Source organism: Rattus norvegicus, chromosome 19, assembly GCF_036323735.1.
Source record: "Rattus norvegicus strain BN/NHsdMcwi chromosome 19, GRCr8, whole genome shotgun sequence".
Taxonomy (NCBI): Eukaryota; Metazoa; Chordata; class Mammalia; order Rodentia; family Muridae; genus Rattus; species Rattus norvegicus.
The window spans coordinates 62,788,199-62,815,851 of NC_086037.1; positions in this window are offsets into that span (position 1 = coordinate 62,788,199).

Here is a 27,653-nt window from a genome sequence, read left to right on the forward strand (position 1 = left end):
CTTTGCACAGATGTTTCAAAGGGTCTGTTTGTGTGTGGTGGTGGTGGTGGGCGGGGGTTGGGGTGGAACTGCCAAGTAGCAAGCTGTTTGAGGGACAGTCCTCTTCTCCGTTAAGCAGTCTCACTCCTTGCCCATCTCCTGAGCCACTTCAGAGCCAATGAATCCTCTTCCTTCTGCGAAGATCATGTGAAGCAGGAGACACAAAACCGAGTCACTGGAAGTACACAGCTGTGCAGAAGTACACAGCTATTATGGTATGGAAGGGGGTTGCTTGCTTTATGGCCCCTTTCGTTGACACGGTTGATTTTAAGTGGCATCCTTTGAACTATTCATACTGAGTATGCATGAACTAACTTCCATACACGCAGAGGTGTCAAACCCGGTATAGATCTTCATTCTCCTTAAATCTACTCAAACTCAAATCCAAGATCTTATTTTTCTGCTGGGTTGGCAGGAATTAAGTGTAAATACTTGTTAGTACTTTCCTGCTTCAAACATGGTACAGCGGTGACAGTCTTCGGGGGTGTAGGTAAAGTGCGTGTGATCACTGGTCACTGGGATGACAACATCTATCCATGGTGTCCTTTTGGGCTTGTTTCTAGTCCATGTTTGGATTCAGGGAGGCACCGGCACTCAGTATTTCTGGAGTACCGTCTCCAGAACACCTCCTTGTCTTGCCGTATCTTGTATCATTGGATCTTCTGAAGGTTGAGCTCTCCTCGGCATCGGGGAGGGGGGATCCCATTCCCTCTTGCTGTCTAGGAAGTAATAGTCTCTCTCATCTGCCTCTGGGCTACGAGCACCACCCTTTTCAATGAGTGTAGGTTTAAAAAAAATAGTCAGAACTATAAAAGATAGGCAGTTTTCTCTTTTTGCCACACACAGGGCTCTGTCTGTCCTTGTTGGATTTCTATCGCTATGATTAAACATCGTGACCAAAACAGACCTGGGCTTTCCACACCCACAATGGCATTTGCATCTGTCCCCCTTGTACATCTAATGTTTGGGCAGTCACATTGGTGAGATTTACAGGCATTAGGGATGCCTGATGTCATTAGGAGACACAGTTTCATGGGAAACTCCATGATCCTCTCTGGCTCTTACAATCTTTCTAGTCTGTCTTCTCGATGTTTCCTGAGTCTTAGGTGTGGGTGTGTTTTGTAGATGTGATGGGTTGTGGTTTTCTGGGGGTGGTCTCCCCCTGTTGCAAAGAGAGGTTTCCTTAGTGAGGGGAAAGGACTTCACTTATCTGTGGGTATAAGGACACATATTTATAAACTGTTTTAGGGATTGTGTGGTTTAGAAAGTTAGTACCTGTAGATTCTCCTCCAGTGACTATGATTTCATTAACACAATGAACTGCACGTGACTGAGTAAAACTGGAAGCAGGAGAGCTGGTCGTCCCCCGCCCCCCCAGAAGACCACATCAAATGGTCATCCTGGAAACCATACCTACAGGTAACTTGTGGATTCAATAGGAAACAGGCATCCACCCACGCACTCACGCACACACGCAGGCAGGCAGGCAGGCAGGCAGGCAGGCACTCACTCAAAAACAACAATTAAAGAGGGGCCCTGAGTTTGAAGGAGAACCGGGTAGAATTCTCCACGGAGGCTACTTACGAAGGGAGAAAATGTAATTAAATTACAATCTCAAAAATAACAATGTGTCAAAACAAAACCGAAAACAAAATCACAAGACCTGGGGGAAGAAAAGTCTTTGTCTCAGCTTACAGTTTGCAGTCGGTGATCCAGGGGAGGCAAACCAGGAACTGTAGCCGAAATTGTGGAGGAATTCTGCTGCCTAGCTTGCTCCCCATGGCTTGCTCAGCTTGCTGTCCTGTAAAACCCAGGACCAAGTGTGGCACATTCCACAGTTGGCTGGGACCTCCCTTGTTGATCTTCAATCAAGAAAATGGCCCCCACAGACATTCACAGGGCAGCCCAAAAGAGGAAATTCCTCAATGAAGGTTCCTTCCTCTCAGGTGTCTAGTTTGTGTCAAGTTGACAAAAGCCAGCCAGCACAGCCTCCTTCCCTGCTCCGGCAGGAAGTATAAAAGGTGACAACTTTGCTGGAGCTGCGCACAGAGCAACACCTAGATTAAAATACGGACCCCACTAGCATCGCACATGCTCAGTTTTAGTATGACAGAATTTTGCCGAGCACAGTCCAGTTTATGTGTGCCTATCCTGGTGAGGAGAAAACTCAGGAGTTCCTTTGTTAAGTCTTGGTTGTATACAGACTAAGGATCCCTTTTCCCTTTCTCATCCCTTGACATCCTAATATGAGAGAAAAAGGAAAGCACTTCTTTGGTAGTTCTCCAAGCAGTAATTATAATAGTGTATTATTTATACACATCAATAAATGGCTCCCGTAACGTTACTGAGCGTTGCTTCTCCGTGCTAGCTATTGGGGTGGGAATTTTAGAGCATCGTCTAAACCAGGGGAGCTGTGCTGCCTTTCGTTTGTTTGTTTGCTTTAGGGGACAGGTGTTAGGAGTGATTCATTGTCATTAAATTATCATTGAATCAGTCGGGAATTAATGACTGTGATTTAAAGGTATGGAGGCTTGGCATTTAGCAGGTAAATGATGAGAGAAGATGTTTAAATTTTTTTATTATAGAAAATTCCCTCTCTTCCCTTCTCTTTCATCTTCCCTTCCCTTCCCTTCCCTTCCCTTCCCCTCCCCTCCCCTCCCCTCCCCTCCCCTCCCCTCCCCTCCCCTCCCCTCCCCTCTCCTTTGAGACAGTGTCTTACTACCTAGCCTAGGCTGGCCTCAGACTCATGATCCCCCTTGCCCAGTCTCCTGAGTGCTGGAATTTGAAATGTGTACACACCCAGGCCCAGCTAACAATTTCAATAACAGCCAAAACTAGAGATGAGAGAAGAGTTGTATTAATCAATCCAAAATCGTTACTGTTGGAACTTAACTTTTCAAGAGGCGATTCAGAATTTGCGTGTAAACATTTCAGGGCATAGCCTTCGAAGATGAGAACCAAAAGCACACTGACGATGCCGTTACCACACTTCGACATTAAACAGTGACGGACGCATAACAGCTTCCTTATCTTTGCTTAAGGATTCGTTTAGGTTTAGTGCAGTATTCCCATCAGCAGATTCGATGTACGTGTGCCGTGCTCACATATCCTACAGATATCTGGGGTGTGCTGGCAAGAAAAAAAAAAGCAATTCATAGTGTAATGTTTTAAGATGACCAAAGCCAAGGGTAGTGGCTGTGTTTATAGTCCAAGTGCTTGAAAGGCTGAGGCAGGAGGATTACCATGAGTTTAAGTTTCAAATTTGAAGCCAGCCTTAACAACATAGTGAGTTCAAGGCCAGCCTGGGATAGCCAGACTCTATCTCTCCCAGCTCCACTAGAAAAGCTACACCTGTGTTTAAATGTGAACAGGTTAGAGGCATAATTCTTCCGGCTAAGAACAGAAGCTATGGGTAGGAGGGGTGGCCAAGCAGGTGAAGGTGATTGCTATAAAGGCCTGGTCACCTGAGTTCCATCCCCATGAAACCATATAACTGTGGAGAGAAGGAATGACTCTCCAAGTTGTTCTCGAACATGACCATACATATATCACGGCATGGATACACACACACACACACACACACACACACACACACACACACACACTTTTCAGAAGTCGGGATGAGTGCATTTGATATTGGAGGTGAGGGTAAGCCTCTCTCGTTTAACCTATTGAGTGTTTTTTAATCTTAAAAAATGTTGGAACTAAATTTTCAAAGGGATTCAGGAAAGGAAGAACTTGAGTCAGTTATTAGAATGTGAGATGGGAGACTTCTCAGGTCAGAATATCATGACCAATTGCTGCCCCTCAATCGGCTGGCCCTCTTTTCCTGGGAGAGACAGGGCAGCAGCTAACATGGAGGGCTGCTGAGTGCCAGGTGCTTTCCCTCTGATGACTTAATGCTCAATGTATCCCTCCAGGGCAGGCGTTGCTGTTCAGATTATTCAGATTAGGAAAGCATCCAAGGAAATCAGTGGTTTGGAGGAAGCCGAGTGTGGCTGGGTTCTGAGCTTGAGGGAACAGCTCTCCATGACCTCAGCCCTCCTCGGAAGAGCTCACTGGTGCAGGATTAAGGTAAAATCATAACTGCCTCTCTTTGTTCAGTTAAGACCTTGCCTTAGTGAGGGTTTTACTGCTGTGAACAGACACCATGACCAAAGCAAGTCTTATAAAGGACAACATTTAATTGGGGCTGGCTTACAGGTTCAGAGGTTCAGTCCAGTATCATCAAGGCAGGTGCAAACGGAGCTGAGAGTTCTACATCTTCATCTGAAGGCTGCTAATAGAAGACTGGCTTCCCAGGTAGCTAGAATGAGGGTCTTAAGCCCATGCCCACAGTGACAGACCTACTTCAACAGGGCCATACCTCCTAATAGTGCCACTCCCTGGGCCGAGCATATGTGAACCATCATAGACATTATAGCAGGTCCTCATGTTTTTTTTTTTTATCTCCATCATAGACATTATAGCAGGTCCTCATGTTTTTTTTTATCTCCATCATAGACATTATGGCAGGTCCTTATGTCTTTGTTAACCTGTAGCAAACTAGAGTCACCTGGGAAGAAGAAGCCTCAGTTAAGGAACGCCTCCATCAGATTAGCCTGTGGCTATGTCCATGGGGGGAGGCATCTTCTTTCTTTTCTTAAAATTATTTTATTTATTTATGTTCCAGATATTGCCCCCTCCAAGTCCCCCCTCCCACAGTTCCTCATCCCATTTCTCCTCCCCCTTGCCTCCAAGAGGGTGTTCCCCACACCAGGCAGCCCCCTTCCCTGGGGCCTCAAGTCTCTTGAGGATTAGGTGCATCTTCTCCCACTGGGGCCAGACCAGGAAGTCCTCTGCTATATATGTGCTGGGGACCTTGGGTCAGCCCATGCATGCTGCCTGGTTGGTGTCTCAGTCTCTGGGAGCTCCCAGGGGTCTGGGTTAGTTGAGACTGCTGGTCTTCCTACGGGGTCGCCTTCCCCTTCAGCTTCTTCAATCCTTCCCTGAATTCAACCACAGGGGTCCCCGACTTCAGTTCAATGGTTGGGTATAGGTATCTGTGTCTGTCAGATGCTGATAGGGCCTCTAAGAGGACAGCCATGCTAGGCTCCTGTCTGTAGGCACATCATAGCAACAGTAATAATGTCAGGTCCTGGTGGGAGGAATGAGATGGATCCCAAGTTGGGCCCGTCACTGCACTGCTTTTCCTTCAGCTTCTTCCCCATTTTTGTCCCTGCAGTTCTTATAGACAGGAACAATTCTGGGTCAGAAATTTTGACTATGGATTGGTAACCCCATCCCTCCACTTGATGCTGTCTTTCTACTGGAGATGGACTCTTCCAGTTCCCTCTCCCCACTGTTGGGTGTTTTGGCTAAGGTCACCCCCATTGAGTCCTGAGAGTCTCTCACCTCCCAGGTTTCGGGTACTTTCTAGAGAGCCCCCCACCTCCTACCCCCAGAGGCCGCATATTTTCATTCGTTCTCCTGTCCCTCTGGGTTTCTTTCCTGTCCCCCCCCCCCAACGCCTGATCCTGTTCCCCTTTCCCCCTCCCTCTACCCTCTCTCACCCAGATTCCTCCATCCCTCTGCCTCCTGTGATTCTTTTGCTTCCTCTTCTAAGTGGGATTGGAGCATCCTCACTTGAACCTTTCTGCTTGGTACACTTTATGGCCTATGGGTTGTATCCTGGGTATTCTGTATTTTATAGCTAATAACCACTTATCAGTGAGTACCTACCATGCATGCCCTTTTGGGTCTGGGTTACCTCATTCAGGATGATATTTTCCTAGATCCATCTATTTGCCTGCAAAATTCATGATAGCCTCATTCTTAATAGCTGAATAGTATTCCACTGTATAAGTGAACCACATTTTCTGTATCCATTCTTCAGTTGAGGGACATCTGTGTTATTCCCAGCTTCTGGCTATTACAAATAGAGCTGATATGAACATGGTGGAGAACATGTTCTTGTGGTATGGTGGAGTGCCTTTAGGGTATATGCCCAGGAATGGTATAACTGGGTCTTTAGGTAGAACTATTTCCAATTTTCCGAGGAACTGCCAGATTGATTTCCAGAGTGGTTGGGGGCATTTTCTTGATTGCTAATTGATATAGAAGAGTCCAGCCCACTGTGGGCGGTGCAATCCTTAGGCAGGGGAGACAAGGTTGTATAAGCAAGCGAGTGAGCAGTGTTCCTCTGAAGTGTGGCTTCTGTTTCCATTCTCATCTCCAGGTTTCTGCTTGAGCTCCTCCAGCCCTGGCTTCCTTCATGGTGAACTGTCACACAGAGCCTATACCAAGTAGATCCTTTTTTACCCCACCTGGCTTTTGGCTCAAGTGTTCTATCACGGGGATAGAGCAGCAAACTGGGACAAGCTTCATGTCTCTTCTGTTTTAGGAAGCATTTAAACGCCAGGCAGATGGTGTTTGTCGTTGGTGGCTCTCTGCATTGTTCTCCAGCTGCCTAACCTTTCCTTCACAGAGACTATGATTAGGCTCTTCTCAATCTATCTGTCTATGAAAACAGGAAAAAAAGAAAAGAAATTGCAACAACAGGAGAATTAGAAGGGCCAGCACTTTGATTTGACATTCCTTCCTAATCAGAGATGCAAACACGTGGCTGTAACTTTAAACAGTTATGGATTAGCTCCTGCAGGTCATTCCTTTTTAACACCATGGCTCTCTATCCATATTGCTTTGGCCTTCTCAGGTCACATTTTTTTTTTTCAGGAATAACAAATTAACTTTATTATCTAGTAGAAGAAGAATGAGATTTGGAAATCAAATTAATCTATAAAGCAACATACTCCTCCGTCTCGCTGTTACCCAGGAGTTATTATTTTTGCATTTGCAACACTGGCTTTTCTTATCTTGGGGAGATCACTGAGATAATGAGGTACACCGCAGACATCCTAGTCCTGCCTGAAGAGGTGGCTGCCCCTTACAAGATGTTGCTTCAGCTGTTTCTTTGGTGGTGGGCAGCTGGTTGGAGGAAATGCCCCTGACAGTGTAGGATTTCCAGAGCTTAGATCCCTCTTTGCACACAGTGAACAGGCATAGCCAGGATGAACGGCCCCACCGATCCCAGGAAGACATCGTACTGCCGTGTGTGGCTGTTTGTCTTCAAATAAGATTGGAGACTTCAGTCCTTCAGATTTAAAATTCCTCCCCTCAGCCAAGTACAGTGGTAGGCTATGCTAGTGGGTGGGCAGTTCGAAGTGTTCAGAGAAAAGTGTTTAATATTAATTCTTCTGCAAATGCATGTACCTGTCGGCTTCGTGTCTCTGTGTTTGGATACTTCGAGGAGGGTATTTTGAGAGTCTTGTAACTATGCTCATTGAATTAGTTTAAAAAATACAATCCTGTCTCCTTTAGGGCAGAGATTTCCTTGAGAGGGGCAGTTCCCACAGCCTAAGGTTGGGGAACATTGCAGCTTTCTCAAAAAGACCTTAGGCCAGGAGCTAGGTGATAGGGAACCCAGTTTTGTAGTCTGCCTCCTGTATAGGTCTCCAGTGTCCAGGGCCTAGCTGATTTAGGATTTTGGCTTTCTTGTTTTAATCTTCTGAGTCACCTTGAAGAAGTTTCTAGATATGGGTTTTGGTTGTATCATAAGCATCCTGCAAACCAGTTGGTCGAGAAGACCATCTATAAGGGTTACAAGTTCTATGATGTTTTAAGGACTAGGGTTAGAACTATTCTTTTTTTTTTTTCCTTCGGTTCTTTTTTTCAGAGCTGGGGACCGAACCCAGGGCCTTGCACTTCCTAGGCAAGCGCTCTACCACTGAGCTAAATCCCCAACCCCAGAACTATTCTTAAATACCTCCTCTGCCTCTCCTAGTCAAGCTCATTAGGAAACGGAAGGCCCAACGGTTCTGAGCAACCAGTGGCAATTCCGGGGGCTAAACAGTTACTGAAGCAGTGATGTGGTTTGGGTTTGAACTCACGTAGTTTGAAACCTGCCTATCCGCTGTGTGACCTTAAGCAAGTTAGAGAGCCTCTCTGTACTTCTGCTCCCAGGTCTGAAAACTAAGCATGACACTAAGTTGAAGGCTTACCGTCGGGCTGAGACAAAAGAAGGGCAAAAGAACCTCACAATCCCTGACACACCAGTCAGTGCTGTTGGCCTCCTTGTCTCTTACTTGATCGCTGTGCAGTTGTACCCCATCTTTCCTGACATAGTGATATATCTTATTACTTCCATTTCTCATTAGAGCTGATTGAATATTTTAGAGCACACTTTACGATGTATTATGTTAGCCAATGTTTTAAACGAGGGAGATGTAATAAATGAGGAATTTAGAATCGAATAAAAAATGAAACAATGCATGTCTGAGTAGAGTCAGGTGATGTCAGATAATATGTTCTTTTTAATACGGCTATGATTCAGTTACTGATTTGCATGAAGAGTGGACCATTTTAGTAGCTCATTAGATAAATTTGGTCCAATTAACCAATATAAACTTATTAAGAACGCACATCTGGAATGCCACACTGTTACTGGAAATTCAATGGAACTCGCACTTCCAGTAAAGGAAATCCTTAATTTTTCAATCGAATAGGAAATGTCTATTCTGAGACCATGTAGACGAAAGGATTTAACGATGATTTGTGCCTCAATTACAATCACTTAGTGCCTCTTAGAGAGAGGCCCACAGATTGCCAGGTCTCTCTGAAGACATATTGTCATACCCACCCTGGCTATTCCCAGGCATACGGTACACCTGACGGATAAACAGCATCAGCCCTGTGCACTGAGAGAAGCTTTCTCTGTGTGGGGCAGAGGCCTCAGGCTGTCTACTAATTCCCCCAAGCTACTTCCTTAGTAGATCTCTGATTTCTTCAAACATTGTCCTTATGTGTTTAGGGGGTGCTGGGGTTTTCTTCAGCTTCCAGAGGTGGTGAATCTTGAGTGCTCAAAGCTAGACACTCCAATGGCTACCTTTTCAGGTACTGATTAACCCAAGAGTCAGAGTTTGGCTAAGGAGACCTGAGGGAGGGTTCTTGGTGGGGGATGGAAATAAAGGTAATTCTCCATGTAAAATTTGCACTTAGAGACACCCCTGTCCCTTTGATCCTCTTCATTGGACTCCCAGAGTTGGGGAAGGGGGGCTTGCTTGAGGGCAGGGGGTGGGCGTCTGACAGCCTGGGGAGAGCCAGCCTCAGAGGAAAATACTGTGCTTATGTTAGCAGAATGGAGGGAGGAGGAGACTGGGTACTGGTTGTTGCTGGTGAATTACCACATGAGGGGCCGGTGGGACTTACTGCTTTGTGATACAGTAAGAGTCCTTGTGTAAGCTGGCCTTGATGGTCTTGAGTTGTTAACAGAAAATAAAAAGCTAACTAATAGCATGTGCAATCATTTTATCTCAATTTCTCCTAGGATCCATTGATCCTAGTTTCCAATAAGCTGGATCAGTAGAACCAGCCATAGCCCGTTTTCGCCTGCTTCCAGGTACCAAGGGACACTATCTGTGTTTGTGTCATTTCTTCTTCCTTTCCCTCCCTCCCTCCCTCCCTCCATTTTCCCTCCTCCTTCCCTTCCTTTCTTCTCTCCCTTCTGTTTCTCTTTCTGCCCCCTCTCTCCCCCCTCCTTCCATCTCCCTTTCTCTCCTCCTCCCCTCTTCCCTCTCCTCCACTCTTCTACCCTCTCTCCCCTCTCTTCTCATTTCCTTTCTTTTAAGATAGGGTCCTTCCCCGAATCCCAGGATATCTCAAACTCGTGATCCTCCAGCCTCCGGGCTGGATTGCAGGCGTGTACCACTACCTCCAACTGTAATTCCTTACTCCTGAGTTAGTTTTCTGTTCTAGCCTGCGAACATTAAATTATAAAACGGTTGTTAAGCACACGGGATCTCTTTCTTTCTGTTGCAGTATCTGGAGCTCTTTGGGCATTGTCATTTGGGGGCATAGTGTACTGAAGCACATCGGTCTGAACAGAGGATTACCTCAGTTAGTGGAAGCACTGACACCAAGCTTTTGTTACATTAGCATAGCCATCTCCTTAGAGCCGATGTCTTCCTAACAGACACACTTAATTTAGACATCTGAAAATTAACTTTCTGCTTCTCTACCGTCTTGAGCACAGAATCACACCGTGGCAGCTGTAGATGAAGAAAACTGAACATATGTGAATTGAGATCACTGTTGTGTTAAATGGAACCCAAATTAATTTGCCATATATTTAACATATATTCAATTTTCTGCTAGATAATTACCAGACATAGCTGTTAACTGATTCATGTGAATCACTAGGGTTATAGTTTATAAGAACCTTTTAAAGTAAATGCAAACGGTTAATTATCGGGTCTAGAGGGAGGTTTGAGTGCCTTCAGAACCTCTTCCCCAGTTTTTTTCTCTCTCTCGACTCAGCTATTGTTCTGCGGCTGCCATCGCTCTGAAGGTCCACATAGGTATAGTTCCTGATATTAGTTGTTGGGGATAGAAGGCTCTCTATAGGTCAGTTTATGTTCAGACAACATGGTGTTGATGTGCATAGCCCAGTGGGCCAAGATAGGTAATGCTGGACATCTCAGAGGTTTGAACTAGCACGAAGTGGCTGACATGGAATCCCTGGAAATCCCAGAGTTAGTAATGATGCAACCTGCTACACACACACACACACACTCACTCTCACACACACACAAAGATATATATATATATATATATATATATATATATACACACACACACAACTATATATATGTGTAGCATGTGTGTGTGTGTGTGTGTGTGCATGTGCACATGTTCATGCATGCATACTTGCATGCCAGCATGTATCTGGGTGCCTGCTGGTATATGTCTGCCTGTCAGTCTAGGTAGTGACCTTCTCCCAGAATGAATACAATAATATGTCTTATGTCTCTACAACTGGACATTCCTTCAAACTTCTGCCTCCCCATGCCCCTCTCCTCTTTTGGCATCAGAGCTTGCACCCCCTTTACTCTGTATCTGCTTTGAATATTGGGGTTTTATGAAGAGATTAATCAATGAACCCACTAAGGCCTGAAACGGGAGTAGGGGCTAAGGTTCCCCCTCAGAGCAACACCATGCAATTCTGGATTTCTATCAGTCATCTAGGCAAAACAGACCAGAGGTGAGCTGAGTAGCAGGGGTCTCTCTCTCTCTCTCTCTCTCTCTCTCTCTCCCCCTCCCTCCCTCCCTCCCTCCCTCCCTCCCTCTCTCCCTCTCCTCCTTTTCCTTTTCCTCTTCTTCCTCCTCCTCCTTCCCCCCCCCCTCTCTCTCTCTCTCTCTCTCTCTCTCTCTCTCTCTCTCTCTCTCCAGGAACATCCCTCAGAGGGGCCTCACTCCTTGGCATTGGCTCCCAGTGATTTCTTCTTCCCCTGTAACAAATACACTAATTAGACTGTGATCATCCTTTTTAACCCAACAGCAGAATGCCTGTGCCCCCTTCTGGTAGACACACTCGTATGCCAATACTGAGAAAGAGAACAAGAAATGCCTTACATAAAACTTAAGTTAGGCCTTTGTAAAGTCTGCTCATTCTGAGCTCCCCCTGCCTGCTGGCCCTTCTTTTTTTTTTTCTTTTTTTTCTTTTTTCTTTTTTCTTTTTTTCCGGAGCTGGGGACCGAACCCAGGGCCTTGCGCTTGCTAGGCAAGCGCTCTACCACTGAGCTAAATCCCCAACCCCCTGCTGGCCCTTCTTGTGGTGTGCCTCTGAGGAAGGACTGTGGAGAGACATCATTAATCCTTATGATAAGGCAGGACAAGGGGGTGACTCATGTCAGCATGGGTTTTTGCTTTCTGCCTACAGAAACGCAAAACCTTCCTCAGGACTTTTGGTCTGCTTACTGGGAAGCCCTTCTCCGGCTCAGTCTCCATAGGGATCTGCCTGGAGGGTGAAACTCCACTCGCTCTGCTTTCCTCCCTCATGAACAACACCAGCCTTGAATCATTAAAAGCCCCACCCTAGGCAAGGCACTAGAAAATATGTAATACTGAGATGGTATTTGGCGTTATATTCGATAGAGGCTAAGCATATGAATTCTTTCATGAGCCTCTGTCTCCCAGCATCCAGGAATTTACTCATTGTGATACAGAGTTAATGCCGGAGAAGAGAGATATTTCTGAGAGTGCTAGAACAGGCCTTACAATTCTGTCTTTAACTACACTCATGGTGCTCACAGCCTGTCTGTCTTGAATCAGTAACACCTTTGGTGGAGAAGAATGTGGATATTTGGAGAGACAAGAAGTTTATGTAGTGATTATTTTGGTCTCTTCTAGCTGATCTGCCAGGCAGTGGAGGCAAACACCTTTAATTCTAGTGCTCTCAAAGTGGAGGTAAGTGGATCTCTGAGTTTGAGTCGAGCCTGGTCTACAGAGTGAGTTGTAGGACAGCCAGGGCTGTACAGAGAAACCTGGTCTAAAAAAAATTGGCTTATCTGCTTCCATGAGTCTTCCACGATGCGTAAGGCAGTCTCTCTCTCTCTCTCTCCCTCTCCCTCCCTCCCTCCCTGCCCCCTCCCCACACCTCTCTCTCTGTTTCTGTGTAGTTAATTGGTCAGCAACTCTGCATTGGTCTATTTTCCATTGCTATAATAAAATACCAGACACAGGCTAAGTGTGTAATCGAAGAGGTTCACTTAGCTCACAGTTCTGTTGACTAAGGGCCTGGCACCAACATCTGATGAGAACTTCATGGTAGATGGCACAGTGGTGGAAACGAGAGAAGGAGCCACACTCCCAACCAGGAGTTCACAGTGCAGGAGCAGGACCTCATGACAGTGACCTGTCCCTGCGTCCTTTGGAGGGGAGCCTCCCAGTGACCTAAAGGACTAGGTCATACTTCTTAAACAGCTGACCTCTCTCTGTCCTCTCTGAGGACCAAGTTGCCACAAATGCATCATTAGGACACATTTAAGCCATTTTCAGGCCTCAGCATCCTTTATCTCTTCAGAGAGCTCCTTCAGGTGTCGGAGACAATCCCGTTTCTTTTCAGTTTTAATAAAGTGTGTGTGTGTGTGTGTGTGTGTGTGTGTGTGTGTGTGTGTGTGAAATTCCAGTGTGGTGACATATATAAGAGTGCATTTTACATGTGCCGCATGCACGTACGTGAACATAACCTCTGCTCAGCAAACACACCTACATTCTAATCCTTTTTTGTTCTTTTTGTTCTTTCGCACATGTCTACAATGAAATACGATTATGCCCAACCCTGCTTCTCCCTGCCAGCTTCCTCTGTGTCCCTCTGAACACTTCCACTTCCGTCCTTCGCAAATCTTTTCTTTTTGACACAGGATCATACGCTGTAGCCCTGGATGGCCTGGAATTCGCTAGGTAGACCAGGTTGGCCTTGAATTCACAGCGCTCCATCCCCCGCCCCTTCTTGGATGCTGAGATTAAAGGCATGTGCCTCGTACCATTAAGGCACTAATTCCAATTAGTGATGCCCCTCGTGGCTTGGGTCTGATGCCATCCACTGGGACATGAACGCACCACAGGTTTGTGGCCACACTGTCAGCTGTGGCATCCGCCAATAGCTTCTAAGGAAGAGGTGGGGCCTGGAGAGAGTCTTCCCGCGTATCCTGACTCTATTGTTCTTATAGCTGGCACTCAGCGCAGGCCAAAGGGTTCTGTAAACCCTCACAACAATCCAGCTTTAACTAGTCTCTAAGACGGTTCTTGAAAAGGAGCAGTTACCAGCAGGGGAAGTCCTAAGCCCTTCCAGAGCATTGTTAGGGGAGGACATTGGCTTGGTTGAATTCTGCCCATGATTTTCCCTCGATAAAAGCCAACCACAGATATAATGTAAGCAACACAGCGTTAGTCATCATCTGGGCTGCCGAACTGTCCACATGCAACACGACTTAATCTATAAAATGGTCCGCGCACGCTCTTTTCTACTTATTTTTAGATCACAGGCGACCTCCTGTTTTCTTTTCTGCCCCTATTCTAGTTAACAGTTTAAATGCTCAGATTTTCAGCTCATTCGAGAAAGATGTGAAACAGAGGGGCTAGGATTAGGTCCTTGAGGTATCAAGATCCCTCTTTCTCTTCTTGCTTCTTGGCTCCTTGGGTCGACTCTTTGGCCTCTGTCTCTAGAGTGATAGCTGCTCTTGGAGATCACTGAATGGCAACCAAGGGGCCTTTACTCTTGGGGATATGCACAGATCTAAGGCTGCAGCCAAACCTAGAATCAGGCATAGAGATGAATAGTTCTGCCTTGGCTAATGAATATCCCAGATGGAAATACTCTTTCCAGTCCCCTGTGGACATGCTGAGATTTTAGAAATGATACTATCAATCAATCTGTTCTAACAGAGAAACAGTCGCAACTATGTAATGGGGAATTTCTGTGGACTAGAAAACAAACCTTTAACTAAGCCTGATTTTTTTTTTTTTTTGAAGTTGGGAAATGTTGCCAGCCTGTTTTTGATGTAATTGAAAATGTTTAGAAGCGTTCCCAAAGAGTTGATTAATATATCAAAATCAAAGAAGTCAATTTTGAGTCTAATTTTGTTTGTTTACTGGGTATTACATGATTCTTGGCTTTGAAATTCTGCCACGCAGGGTGAAAAATGACTGTCAGTGTGAAACAAAGTAGTCTATTGAACAGAACATTGTTTCTAACAGGGAACAGCTGATACCAGCCCCATGCATGATATCTGGGATTACAGCGTCTTAATCAGTCGGATTGCTTCCGGTGGAAACAGAGGTGAGCCCAGATCTGCCCATAAGGCAGTCTTTGCTCCACCTACCTCTGTTGGGGAACCCTAGGATGAGGAGGGGTTAGGGAGACACTCCTGCCCAGGTGGGAGGAATATGTTATTTTGGGATCTAGGGAGGAATTCTCCAGTATGTCCAGAGCTGCAAGTAATATCAAAATGAAGGGTGAACATAGCTCCTGAGAGAAGAGTCGCCATTTCATCATTTCCCAGGAAGTCTTTTCCTTCTTCAGGGGCGTCTTGATTTTCTAAACCCAAATAGATTGAGATTAATAATTGTATATTGAAGAAAGAAATTCACAGAAACTTACTCTCTAAGAAAAATGGATGAAATCTTATGTGACTCCTTTAATCGAAACATGAGGTGATGTGGGGGAAAGGAGAGGGATCCCATTGTTTTCACATCTTCCCAATTTCATATACACCCCACCCCCCAACATCTCAATGATTGATATCTCCTGGAAACTGAGGTTTTGGTGGCTTTATCCATTAGACTTTCTTTTAAACCCAGGAGTCACACAACAATCTGTTACAGGCTTGTAGGTGTTGGCTTACAGTTCAGAAAATAAGGTCTCTAGGTATAGATGGAGCTTGGAATGAAACATTTAACGGAATCAACCTAATTGCTTAGATCTTAGGATGGACTCAATTTCTAGGTCATGTAGCCTCTGAATGGTTGTCTCCTAGATAAACCCATGCCTTTGGCCTTAGAAGGCTCTGGTTATCAATGGGTTTTGTGTCCTGAGCTGTTCTCTTATATTCCTTTGGTCCTCTTGTCTCAACAGCTCTTCCGAGTGAAGGTAGGTCTCTTACCTCTTTGTCTTCTTTCTTAGACCAAAGTTCTAACTCTTCAGTTACTCACATATGTATGTAGTCGCATACACACACACACGCACACACACGCACACACGCACACATACTGAATTACCATTCAATAGCCTGATACTCTATTTTACCTTTGGATTTCCTGGTCTAACAACTATAGAACTCAACTAGAAACTTGTTGCCTTGTTGAAGCCGCTGACAATACAGTTAAAATTGTTTTAGTTCATTTGTTAGCCATTTTTCAGTGTTAGCTCATTACGAGCTCATGGTCGGCTGAGGCCTCTTAGTCTATGTTAAATAAATGACTATTTCCCATCCACTGTGCACTCATGTATTCGACTTTAAATTGCTGTATTAGATCTTATCTTTATACCTAACTTGCATATATATTTTTTAAATTTCTGGCCTGCCATTCAAATCTGTCACAGCCTTACAAAATCTTGACTTTTCATCTGTGTTCCAGTTTTCTTGCCAGGTGCAAATTAAATAAGACTCCCGTGTTTCCGTGTTATCATAGTATTGTAAAGGATAGAGTATTCTTTGCAGCGTGACATATCTTGGATTTTAATCCTAGCTTCGTTTCGTGCCTGTTGTGCGAAAGTGGACAGGCTGTTTAAATTCCCGGAGCGACGTCTGCTCACCTGGCAATGGGAAGGACCGTCTTCCCTGTGGGCGTGTTGTAAGCATCTGCAGCAAGATGAGTCTGCCTCAATGCTGTTCACACGCTGGGCTGGTGAAAACACCAGCCGTGGCACTTTTCTTCAGCAAGGACTTGGTCTTGTTATTTTTCTTCTTACCTGGATCTGAGTTAATCAGTGACAGAACCAAGTAGCTGGTCCGTTAGAGAACATTCTTCAGGTCGACCTCCATCACATTAGACACATGTTACGGTATAACAAACATGTGGTGAGCCTGTGTTCTCTACTGTTGTATTGAGGAGGAGAGTGGGAAGAAAGGAAGGAAGGGAGGAAGAGAAAAGCAAGCAAGCAAGCAAGCAAGCAAGCATTTATCCTATGGCACTGATGTTCTAAAAGGCAAAGATACAAGGAAAATACCAGTCACATCTCCAGGAAGAAGGCAGCAGCCTGTGTGTGTGTGTGTGTGTGTGTGTGTGTGTGTGTGTGTGTGTGTTTCTGTGTGTCCGCGTGTCCATGTGTGCATGTGTGTGAATGTTTGTGTGATAGGTACATAGACACACATATTAATGAATCAATTTTGTATATCATAATGACCGCTAGGGATAAGAGATAAAATATAGATCATAGATGGGATCTATGCAGGAAAATAAAGGAACTTCAAGAGTATGGTAAGGGCAGAGGTTATATTCTCTTTAGTATAGTATTTGTGCTGGCTAGTTTTATGTCAACTTGACATAAGCTAGAGTTATCTGACAAGAGGGAACCTCAATTGAGAAAATGTTTTCATAAGCTCCGTCTGTGGGGCATATTCTTAATTAGTGATTACTGGGGGAGGGTGCAGCCCATTATGGGTGGTTCCATTTCTGGACTGGTGGAAGGAAGGCTGAATGAGCCATGAGGAGCAAGCCAGTAAGCAGCACCCCTCCATGGCTTCTGCTTCAGCTCCTGCCTCTGGGTTCCTGCCCTGCTTTACTTCCTGTCCTGGCTTCCTTCCATGATGGACTACAATGTGGAGGTGTAAGCCAAATAAACCCTTTCCTCCCCAACTTGCTTTTGGTCATGGTGCTAGGTCCCAGGACTATACACCTAACTAGGACAGTGTTTTTATTTTTGGAGAATTTAATAAAATGTATTTTGATCATATTCACCCTTACTCCTTTCTCTAATTCCCCCCAGATCCACTCACACCTCCTTTCACCTTTGCGTTGCCTGCTTGCTTTAAGTGAGCCACTGTGTGTGCCGCTCAGATGCTCAAGAGTGTGGGTCCAATCATAGGAGTGCGATTGACCTCCAAGGGGCCATATCCTTAAGGGAGAAAACACTTTCTTCTATGGTTAAAGACCCCTGTAAGGAGATGACACTGGACAGGGTCCTGATTGCATAGGATTGCATAGGTGATGCAGGTCCCTGAAGGAGAAGGCTCGAGTTAGAAGGACACCCAAATCTAATGCAAAGGGTTGATGCTGTGAATCCTCAGCAAGACACTTGTATCTCACTACCAATCTCCCTAAAAATATTTAGAGACTTGGAAAGCCTCATTATATTAGTTACTTTTGTTGTGAAAAACACCCCATAGGAGAACTTTAAGGGGACAAGGATATATTTTAGCTCATTTACTTGAGGGCATGTAGCCCCTCATAGCAGGCAGGCACGATACAATGTGGAGGGCATGTAGCCCCTTATAGCAGGCAGGCACGATACAATGTGGCCGCTGGTTAGGTTGTCTACAGTGAGCAAGCAGGGAGGGAGGAAGGAACAGGGTGAGAGGAAGAAGAGGGGAGGGGAGGAGAGGACCGAAAGGAGATGTCCATTTCATTCATTTAGGGACTCTAGCTGGAGGATGGTGTCACTTACCTGTAGCGTGGGTCTTTTCCTTTTAGCTATGGCTCTCTGATGGGATCCTCACAGATACACTCAAAGGCATTTCTCCAAGGTATTTTTAAACCCAGTCAGGCTGACAAGTTCACCCCTTCTCAACCTGACCCCAAACACGTTCTTCAGTGTAAATCCTAGCAATTCCACCCTGTCCCCAAAGTCTCACGATGATGGCATAACATGAAGTATTTTTAGTTTATCTCTAAGAGCCACCCCCCCTCCACCCAATTTCAAGTTTAAGACTCAAAGTTATCTGTTAATTTTGAATCTCCGGAAAAACTAAAAAAGTCACATACTTCCAACATTACAGTGGTATAGAGGGAACACTCCTAGTCTAAAAGGGAGGGATGGAGCATAGAAAGGAGAGAGTGGACCAGTCTGAAGGCAGCAGGACAAACAGTAACCCCTGCATCTCCATGTCTGGCATCTCGTGTTTGTGATAGCATCACCTGGGCTTCAGAGGTCTTGGGTGGTCCTGCCCCTCCAGCTCTTTGACCTGCAACATGATCTCTTTCAGGCCAGCATGACTCATTGTCTACAGCCTCCCCTTGGATAACATGTTACCCTTCTGGTGTTTTAGTATCTCCAGTCTCCACTGAACCTTAGGCTTTCCCTTCCGGTTCATGCACAGTCCACACACAAGCTCCATGCAGAGATGGCGAACCCGCTGCATACACGTTTTCTGGCTGCGATGGCTTTCTGAAACATTGGCACACACCTTCATGGTCCCTCCAGTCTTTCGGTTTTCATGTTTACAATATGAAGACCGGGTGGACAGCACCAAGTTCTGCTGCCAGCTCTAGGTGTAGCCTGGCTCCTTTGAACCAGAGCTATATAAGCCCCCATGTTCGGAAGTCCCTGAGCATCTGGTTTCTAGCAGAGAACCCTAAAGCCCTGTCCTTTTCAGACACTCTCAAATGAATTTACGTTGTTACACTCTGTAGGTCTTCTGGTGACAGGGCTGGTACAAGGTCCGATCACAGCCATCTTGTCTGAGCTTGCCTTTAACCAGACTTAAGTCCCTTCCCTAGCTGAACTGTATATTTCTATTTGCACCTTGAACTGGGCTCATGTTCCTTTCCTGTCAAACTGCCCGATTTCCACATCATTCCCCTCCATTTTCTGCTTTCTTCCACCTTGTGTCTGAGTAAATGCCGTAGTACGTTTGGTGACCAGGCTGCATCCTGCATGTTTGTACTGTCTGGAACTTTCTTCCACCAGACAACTTAGCTCATTATTTTTCAGTCCGTTCTCACTCGCTCCTAGAATCCTGTTACCCTCTGGACTTGGACGCTTCCCCCTCCCGACATGAGCCCAGTCCTCACCATCTTCATCCATCAGCATGTTGGCTTTTCAGACTCCCACAGAAGGGCCTTTCAGGTTCTCCTTCCAGTGTTCGAGGGCTCCCGTAGACCACAGTGCCAAATTCTTCATTATTTCTCCCACAGCCTAGGAGCACATGGTCTGGCTTTGCCTGACAGCTGACCTCCTTAGCACCACTTCTCTGGAGGACTCTTATGTCTGTGCAAACCCTGGCAGACACAGCTTAAGGCCAGAAGGATTTCTTTCACTTCGTGACTTAAGAGGGGATGCAGTGCATTGTGGTGCAAAGGCATGGCAGGTCGAACTGGTCACACTGTATTGGTAGACTGGAAGCAGGTGGAGGGCTGTGAGCGCCGGTGCTCATTAGGCCTCTCCTACTTCATTGAGGTAACCAGCCCAGTCCATGTCACGATGCTATCTGTATTTAGGACAGGTCTTCCTTACTCTACTTAAACCTGTCCCCAAAAGCTCACATAGACACGACCTCAGGTGTGTCTGCTCTGTGATTCCAAATCCCGTTAGGCCGACAATGAAGATGAGCTGTCACACTTGCTCTCACGGAGAAAAGTTGCACGTGGATCTGAGCTTGTCTAGGAGACTGGGAAGATGTGAGAGTTGTTCGACCTCATCCCTAAAATACCCTTTCTCTGAGGAAATGCTTAGCTTCATGGAGCTTCAAGGACAAAGGGGGCCCTATTTATTTTCCAGCACTGTTATTAACAGAAACTCACGAGGTCTCTGTCACATCCCTCATGATAATCCAAGACACCTTGGCTCTCACCAGTCCAAGTGTACCCTCAAGAAGAGATGTGCAGGGTCTTTGTGAGTTTTGCATGCTGGCTTCGTCAGTGCTCTCGCCTGGGCTCCCAGTGGTTGTGATCCTCTTTCCTCAATACTCTCATATCTGAAACATTCATTTTAGAATGTTTTCAGGCTTCAAAATCGATCCTGTAAGTCATCGATCACGGCTACACTTTCTTTCCTCATGTATAAAAATCGGAATGCTATGTTTCTAGATCCATTTCCCCAGCACTCTTTTCCCGTTCTCCACGATTCCTCAAAGATTCCTGACAGCGATGCCTCGATTAAATCTGTGAACTCTCTGGTACTCTGGGTTTTAATTTGTTTAGGCCTGGAGACTTGATCTCATTTAAAACAGCAAGACGGTCTCACGCTATCGCCTTACCTATCTTAGACTTCAATTTCTTCTAAACCACATTTATTTAGCCCTCCCGAGTTTAAAGATTTCTCTCCTTGATAAAGAAGACAGAAATACAACAGGAGTTGAGATGCATGACTTTCTCTTTGTTGATTGCTAATGTCTTGTCATCTGCCCCAGGCACTGAATCTGTGTACTTTTGATTCATCTTTTTACTTTGATTGTAGCTGATAATGAGTGTTATGTGTTTCTGAGCCCTTAGATGAACATTTAAGCTCATTTTATATCAATTTATTGTGGGGGGGGGGGGAGAAGCTCTTCCATCTTGTGTGTTCAATTTAACCCAGCGTCCATCTTGAGGGAGGGCTCAGAAACCATCTTGGGTCGGTGGTAGCCATCCCACTTCCTGCCTCAGCAAGACCACAGGCCAATTACTTAGCATCTCACAGCCTGAGCTCTATGCCTATAAGATAGGAAGTCCGGTGACTCGAGAGTAAGTGATTCAGGGCACACAAAGGGCTGAGTGTGGCACATTCACACTTTGCTCACTGCCACCACTGCCCGCCACCGCTGCCCACCATCCCCTTTTTTTAAATTTTTTTTTACTTTTTCTTTTTTAATTAGTGCACATTGCTTTTACATATGTTAGGTTTCATAAACAATTTTGTTAGTATACAATACATTTTGAACAAGTTGCTCACTGTATCCTTCCCTTCCTCCTTCCATAACATGATGTTATTTTGATTTTTTGTTTTTTTGTTTTTTTCTTTTTTCAGTTGAACTTTTTTTTTCATCTTTATTAACTCGGATATTTCTTATTTATATTTCGATTGTTATTCCCTTTCCCGGTTTCTGGGCCAACATCCCCCTAACCCCTCCCCCTCCCCTTCTCTATGGGTGTCCCCTCTCCATCCTCCCCCCATCACCACCCTCCCCCTAACAATCACGTTCACTGGGGGTTCAGTCTTGGCAGGACCAAGGGCTTCCCCTTCCACTGGTGCTCTTACTAGGCTATTCATTGTTACCTATGAGGTTGGAGCCCAGGGTTAGTCCATGTCTTTGGGTAGTGGCTTAGTCCCTGGTAGCTCTGGTTGCTTGGCATTGTTGTTCATATGGGGTCTCAAGGCCCTTCAAGCTCTTTCAGTCCTTTCTGTGATTCCTTCAATGGGGGTCCCGTTCTCAGTTCAGTGGTTTAATGATGGCATTCACCTATGTATTTGCTGTATTCTGGCTGTGTCTCTCAGGACCACCATCCCTTTTTAATGTAATCCGGTCATCTTTCACAAGTATTTATCTTTTAAAAGTCTGGGCTCATCTGAGAGCTTCCTGGTCAGCCATCGTGTGTCTCATAGTTAGGGTACATGAGCCCTATTCTTCGTGTCTTCTGTCTCCACATGCCCAGTAACAAACGTAGAAACTAATTTGAAAGACAGCGAAATGAGACTCTCAGAGGCAGAATAGCAGACAGTGTGCTCGTGGCAGCATTGAATGAGGGTGTCCCACTCGTCTCAGTACGGTTGGAGACAGATGTAGAAAAGGACCGGGAATCCACAGAATCAGAGCACCCATTTTAAATCCCACTCTTCTCTGGCTTGAGTTGAATGGTCAGCGAGAAATTTACCTTGGTCCATAGACAAGGCCAAACAAATCTGTCACACGTCATGCAGATGGTAAAATATTGATCCACCACAGCAAGGAAACGTGAATGTGGAATCACAGAGTGACATGAGCCTCTCAGCCTCTCAGACATGGTACGGTGGTTGGTGTAGCCTTTGGCAGACTTGTGTGGAGAGGCCCAGGATAGATTTCTTTTGATGTGAAATTCATCACAGCGCTGGGCTTCTCTGATTGGAGAAGGAATCAAATGGCCCTCCCTTCTTCATTGTCAGGATATTGACATGCTGGAAAAGTGTCACCGCCTGGTGAGAAGGGTCCCACATTATCCTAATGATGCCTGAGGCTGACGGGCCAATCTGCCCGATGGGGAAAGAGGGTTTGTACCCGATTCCCTAGTCAAGTTCTCTAATCAGCCTTATTGGTTCTAATCACAAAGCTGATGTTTTAATCTCGGTCTCCTCAGTAGCTCTTAGCTTAAGACGGGAAGTGGGGTGTATTTTTATTGATACTCTCCTGCCTCATGTATTTCGGTTGGTATGAGTGGGCCAAGGTCAGAAATAGCGATCAGCTCTTTACCTGTAAGTATCATCCTGATTAGGAAAGCAGAGGAATAATCTAGTTGACTTTACTCCCAGGGAAAATCTGCTCACTCTTCTACCTTTCATCACAGTTAAACAGACAGAAAGACAAACAACCAGGCAAGACATAAATCTAGATGCCTGGGATGAAAAAGGAACTGTTGGCAGCGCCAGGCAGAGAGAAAAGAGGAGGTGAGCTGACTGGAAAGCAGCTCTCATGGACTGGTGCAGAAGGCTCTCAAAACATTGTTTTTGTCTTTAAGAGTTTTATTTTTAAGTGTGTGTGTGGTGTGTATGTGGTGTGTATGTGTGTGGTGTGGTGTGTGTGTGGTGTGTGTTTATGTGTGGTGTGTGTGTATGTGTGTGTATGTGTGGTGTGTATGTAGTGTGTATGTGTATGGTGTGTGTGTGTGTGGTATGGTATGTATGGTATGTGTGGTGTATGCGTGTATGTGTGGTATGTATGTGTGGTGTGTATGTGTGTGTGTGTGGTATGTATGGTATGTGTGGTGTATGCGTGTATGTGTGGTATGCGTGTGTGGTATGTATGTGTGGTGTGTATGTGTGTGTGTGGTATGTATGGTATGTGTGGTGTATGCGTGTATGTGTGGTATGCGTGTGTGGTATGTATGTGTGGTGTGTGTGTGTGGTGTGTGTGGTATGTGTGGTGTATGCGTGTATGCGTGGTATGCGTGTGTGGTATGTATGTGTGTGTGTGGTGTGTATGTAGTGTGTAAGTGTATGGTGTGTGTGTGTGTGGTATGGTATGTGTGGTGTATGCGTGTATGTGTGGTATGTATGTGTGGTGTGTATGTGTGTGTGTGGTATGTATGGTATGTGTGGTGTATGCGTGTATGTGTGGTATGCGTGTATGGTATGTATGTGTGTGTGTGTGGTATGTGTGGTATGTGTGGTGTATGCGTGTATGCGTGGTATGCGTGTGTGGTATGTATGTGTGTGTGTTTGGTATGTGTGGTATGTATGTGTATGTGTGTGTATATGTGGTATTGTGTGTGTGTATGGTGTGTGTATACAGTGTGTATGTGTATATATAGTGTGTATGGTATGTATGTGTGTATATATTGTGGTGTGTGTATGGTGTATATGTGTGTATGTGGTATGTATAGTGTGTATATGTATGTATGTGTGGTGTGTGTGTGGTATGTATGTGTGTGTATGCATGTGTGGTGTTTATGTGTATGGGTGGTATATATGTGTGTGCATGTGTGGTGTGTATGTGTGTGTGTATATGTGGTGTGTGTGGTATGTGCATTGTGTTTGTGTGTGTGTGGTATGTATGTATGTGATAAGTGTGTGTGTGTTTGTGTGTGTGTGTGTGTGTGTGTGTGTGGTGAGTATGTGTGTGTGCATATGAACGCAGAGGTCTCCAGAGTCCAGAGGTCTTTGGACTCCTTGGAGCTGGAATTGCAGGTGGTTATGCATGGCCTGATGTAGAGCGCTAGAAACCAACCTCTGATCCTCTGCAAGAGCACTATGAGCTCTTGATTGCCCAGCCTTCTTTCCTCTCCTAGTGTGAGGCTTTTTAAGTGTAGAAAGTATAGGCATGGTGCTACTCTGGGGGGAAGGGACAAGGATCTAGGTCAAGAGCACAGAAGTTAAGGTTGCTAATGCCCTAGTCTTAATTTAGTACAGCTACCCATCCTGGGCCAGCGATTTCTTCTCTCCACTCACTTGTGCACACCAGATCAATGCTTGTTGAGAGGCAGGGAGCTGGAGGGCATTCTGTAGAGTTGAATATGAAAGACAGTCACATAGAAGGTAGAGTTTGGATGTGAAGAACTTCCCAAATGACAATATTTAAAAACTAGAATAAAACGGCCCAAAAAGAGGAACCACAGAGAGTTCTGGTGAGCTGCAAAGTTAATACCAGGGAGCCCGAGTGTGGAGCACTCTTTAGGATTCCGGTGGGAGACTGGTATTTCCAGAGGCCAGACACCATAATGAAATCTCAATCCTAGACTAATGAGACATTTATTGGTCAGTTGCTCTGTGCTGCCGCTGTATTGCTGCTGGAGATGCCCTGGGCCCCACAGGAGATGGAGGAAAGGGAAGAAGAGAAAGATACAGCGTTAAGCAATAAGGGATGATGCGGTGGTGCCCGCTGTACCTGACCGAGAGGAAGGTTGGGAAATCTCATGGAAGAAGTTATGTCTCAGCTGGAGGTTGAAGTGCAAGCTGCAGATGGTTGCTTAAGAACGGAGGAGGAACAGCTGGGACATAGGAAACGGGTCCAGATGCAGACAGGGCAGAGGAAAGGGCTTAGACTGCGAGTCAGAAACTTACAGGTGGCCAGCACCTCATCCACAAAAGTGACTCCGAGTCTGTCGTGAAGAAAGGAATCAGTTGTTAACTGCCTAGAATCCCAACAGCTGGGAGGCAGAGGCGGACGGATTGTGAGTTTGAGGAGAGCCTGGGCTACTAGAAAGACCCTGTTTCAAGAACAAAAATAAAATTGAAAGGAAAAGAAAAGGAAAAAAAAAAGGCCTTGGTGGGCTGGAGAGATGGCTCAGCGGTTAAGAGCACTGACTGCTCTTCCAGAGGTCCTGAGTTCAATTCCCAGCAACCACATGGTGGCTCACAACCATCTGTAATGGGATCTGATGCCCTCTTCTGGTGTGTCTGAAGAGAACTACAGTGTACTAACATATAAATCTTTTTTTTTTTCTAACATATAAATCTTAAAAAAAAAAAAAAAGAAGAAGAAGAAAAGGCCTTGGTGATGTCACTAGGCTGGGGAACTTTCCTGGGCATCTTGTTTTTAAGACTGAGAAGATTGAGGCAATTTAAAAAAATAGTTATTGAAGGTCCCCAGGGACTCTAGGAGGAAGCCCATGGCGCATCCTCATAAGGAGGTGAGTGGGGCAGGGGAGGAGTGTGGGAGAGTCTTCTAGATGTTTGGGGGGCAACATGGCGTTCCAAGCCCTAGAGAGAGAATAAGGCTAGAAAGGAAAGGGAACCCTGCACGGTAGCCTGAGGGGAGGAGGGGGGAGAGGGGAGATAGTTTAGTTTTCTATGTTACATTTTAATAATAGTCATTTGTAACTGCATAATGAAATTTGTGAACAAAAGTTCATTTCCAGAAGAATAATCTCTAACTGATAGGCAGCGCCTGGGTAGGATTTGGCCAGGTTTTAATTTCAGTTTGAATAAATAATGTAAGATACTAGGCCGGGCGAGATAAAAGCGCTTTCATCTTTCCGTGATGGAAATAATAACTACTTTATTTCAAAACAAGTTTCCAATTAGTTTCTGTGAAATATTATTATCCTCCCTTCCCAGATATTGTAGCTCATTTTGAAACTTAATTTTGATAATATATAAACATTTCTGAAACTTACTCTACAATAATGACAGTTATATTTGGAAGGAGGAATGGGCTGCCGGACCATAACTGTGTTATTTGGAACCATTTTTAAATAATAGTAAAAATAATGAAAGAGAATCAATCAAAGCTTCGCTCTTCTTGACCTTGTACGGACTTGTCGACACAGAGCATAGATCTGGGCTACTTTCCCCAAAGGTCACATGGGTTTTTGTTTGCTTTTTATTTCTCTTTAAGAACAGTTATACTTCATGTGTCAACTTTATTTCATTTATGAAGGTGATGTTATGGAAATAATCGGTACATTTGCATGGTAACGTTACTGAGTACCAATGGTGTGCCGTGTGCTGGGATTTGTGTGGCGTGTTAAGACTCGTGATCTCTGCTGTCCAGAGGATCTCTGAGGAGGCTGAGGGATTACAAATGTTTCCCCCGCTCACATATATACATTTAATAAACTCATAAGGTCTGGGTGGGGAAGAATGCATCAAATAGGAGCTCGGACTGGTCACGCCAGATGGGGAAAGCCTTTGATAGGATTCAGTTAAGATGGGATATAGAGGGGCCAGGATACAAGCTGAGCTCCTTTGACAACTGTACTAGAGTCCAGCAGCCTCAGTGAAATAGGCCACTTTCCCACCTGACGGTCGGGAGGTGGGCAGCTGAAGGTTGGCGGGCAGCTGTGTCAGCCTCAGCCCTTGGCTTCTACAGATGATCCTTTGAGGTTCCACATGGAGCCGGTGGGGAGAAAAATGGCGGTGTCTCTCAGGAGACGGGTTGGGAAGTCAGCAGCACGTCCTTGTTGCTCAGCTGGGCCAAGCCCAGCCCAGGTAGGCATGGAGATGCCAGTAGCTGGGAAGGTACAGAGGAATGAAATGAAAGGGAGGTAGAGGGGGGCTGTCTGTCACAGAGACGCAGGTGGGAAATTGCATGTGCTAAGGCAATAGGACCAAAGGGAAGGCCACAGGCCTGAATCTGAGGGGAAAGTTGTGGGCGAGAGGTGAGGAGACAGGCTGTAAGAAGCCTGGAGTTTAGGGAAGGAGAGAGATGGGAAGCTACTCAGGGTGGATGTTGAGGAGGGGACCGATCTTTGAAGAGATGTGAAGAGACTGTTGTGGTTTGCCCTGAAGTTATCTGTATTTTGATGCTAATTCCACTGCCCCAAGGACAGCTGCTTAGTCAAGTACTCAGGAATCAGGTGGCTTCACCAGAAACTTCTCCCCCATTGAATTTGTAAAATACAGGTGAGGGGCAGGTACAGGATAGAAGGAGGCCTGTCATTGGAGGAGAAGGAAGGATGGGCGGGAGAGAAGTTTGAAGGAAGAGGAGGAGACTAGGAGAAAGGAGGAGACAGGAGGAGAGAGGAGAGGGGGAGAAGCCATGGCAGGTGATGTTAAGATTCTGTTCTGTGTATTTACAGGTTGTTATTAATGTTCTCAAGGGATGGATGGTACCAGGCTTTGTATGTTTAAGTGGGCAATTATATCTTATCAATTGGATCTAAGATTATTGTGTTGTGTGTTCTTTTATGTGAGGGTTTGAGTGTAGGAAAGTGTGCGGCGGCAGGAGACTCTGGGCCGCTGAGGAGTT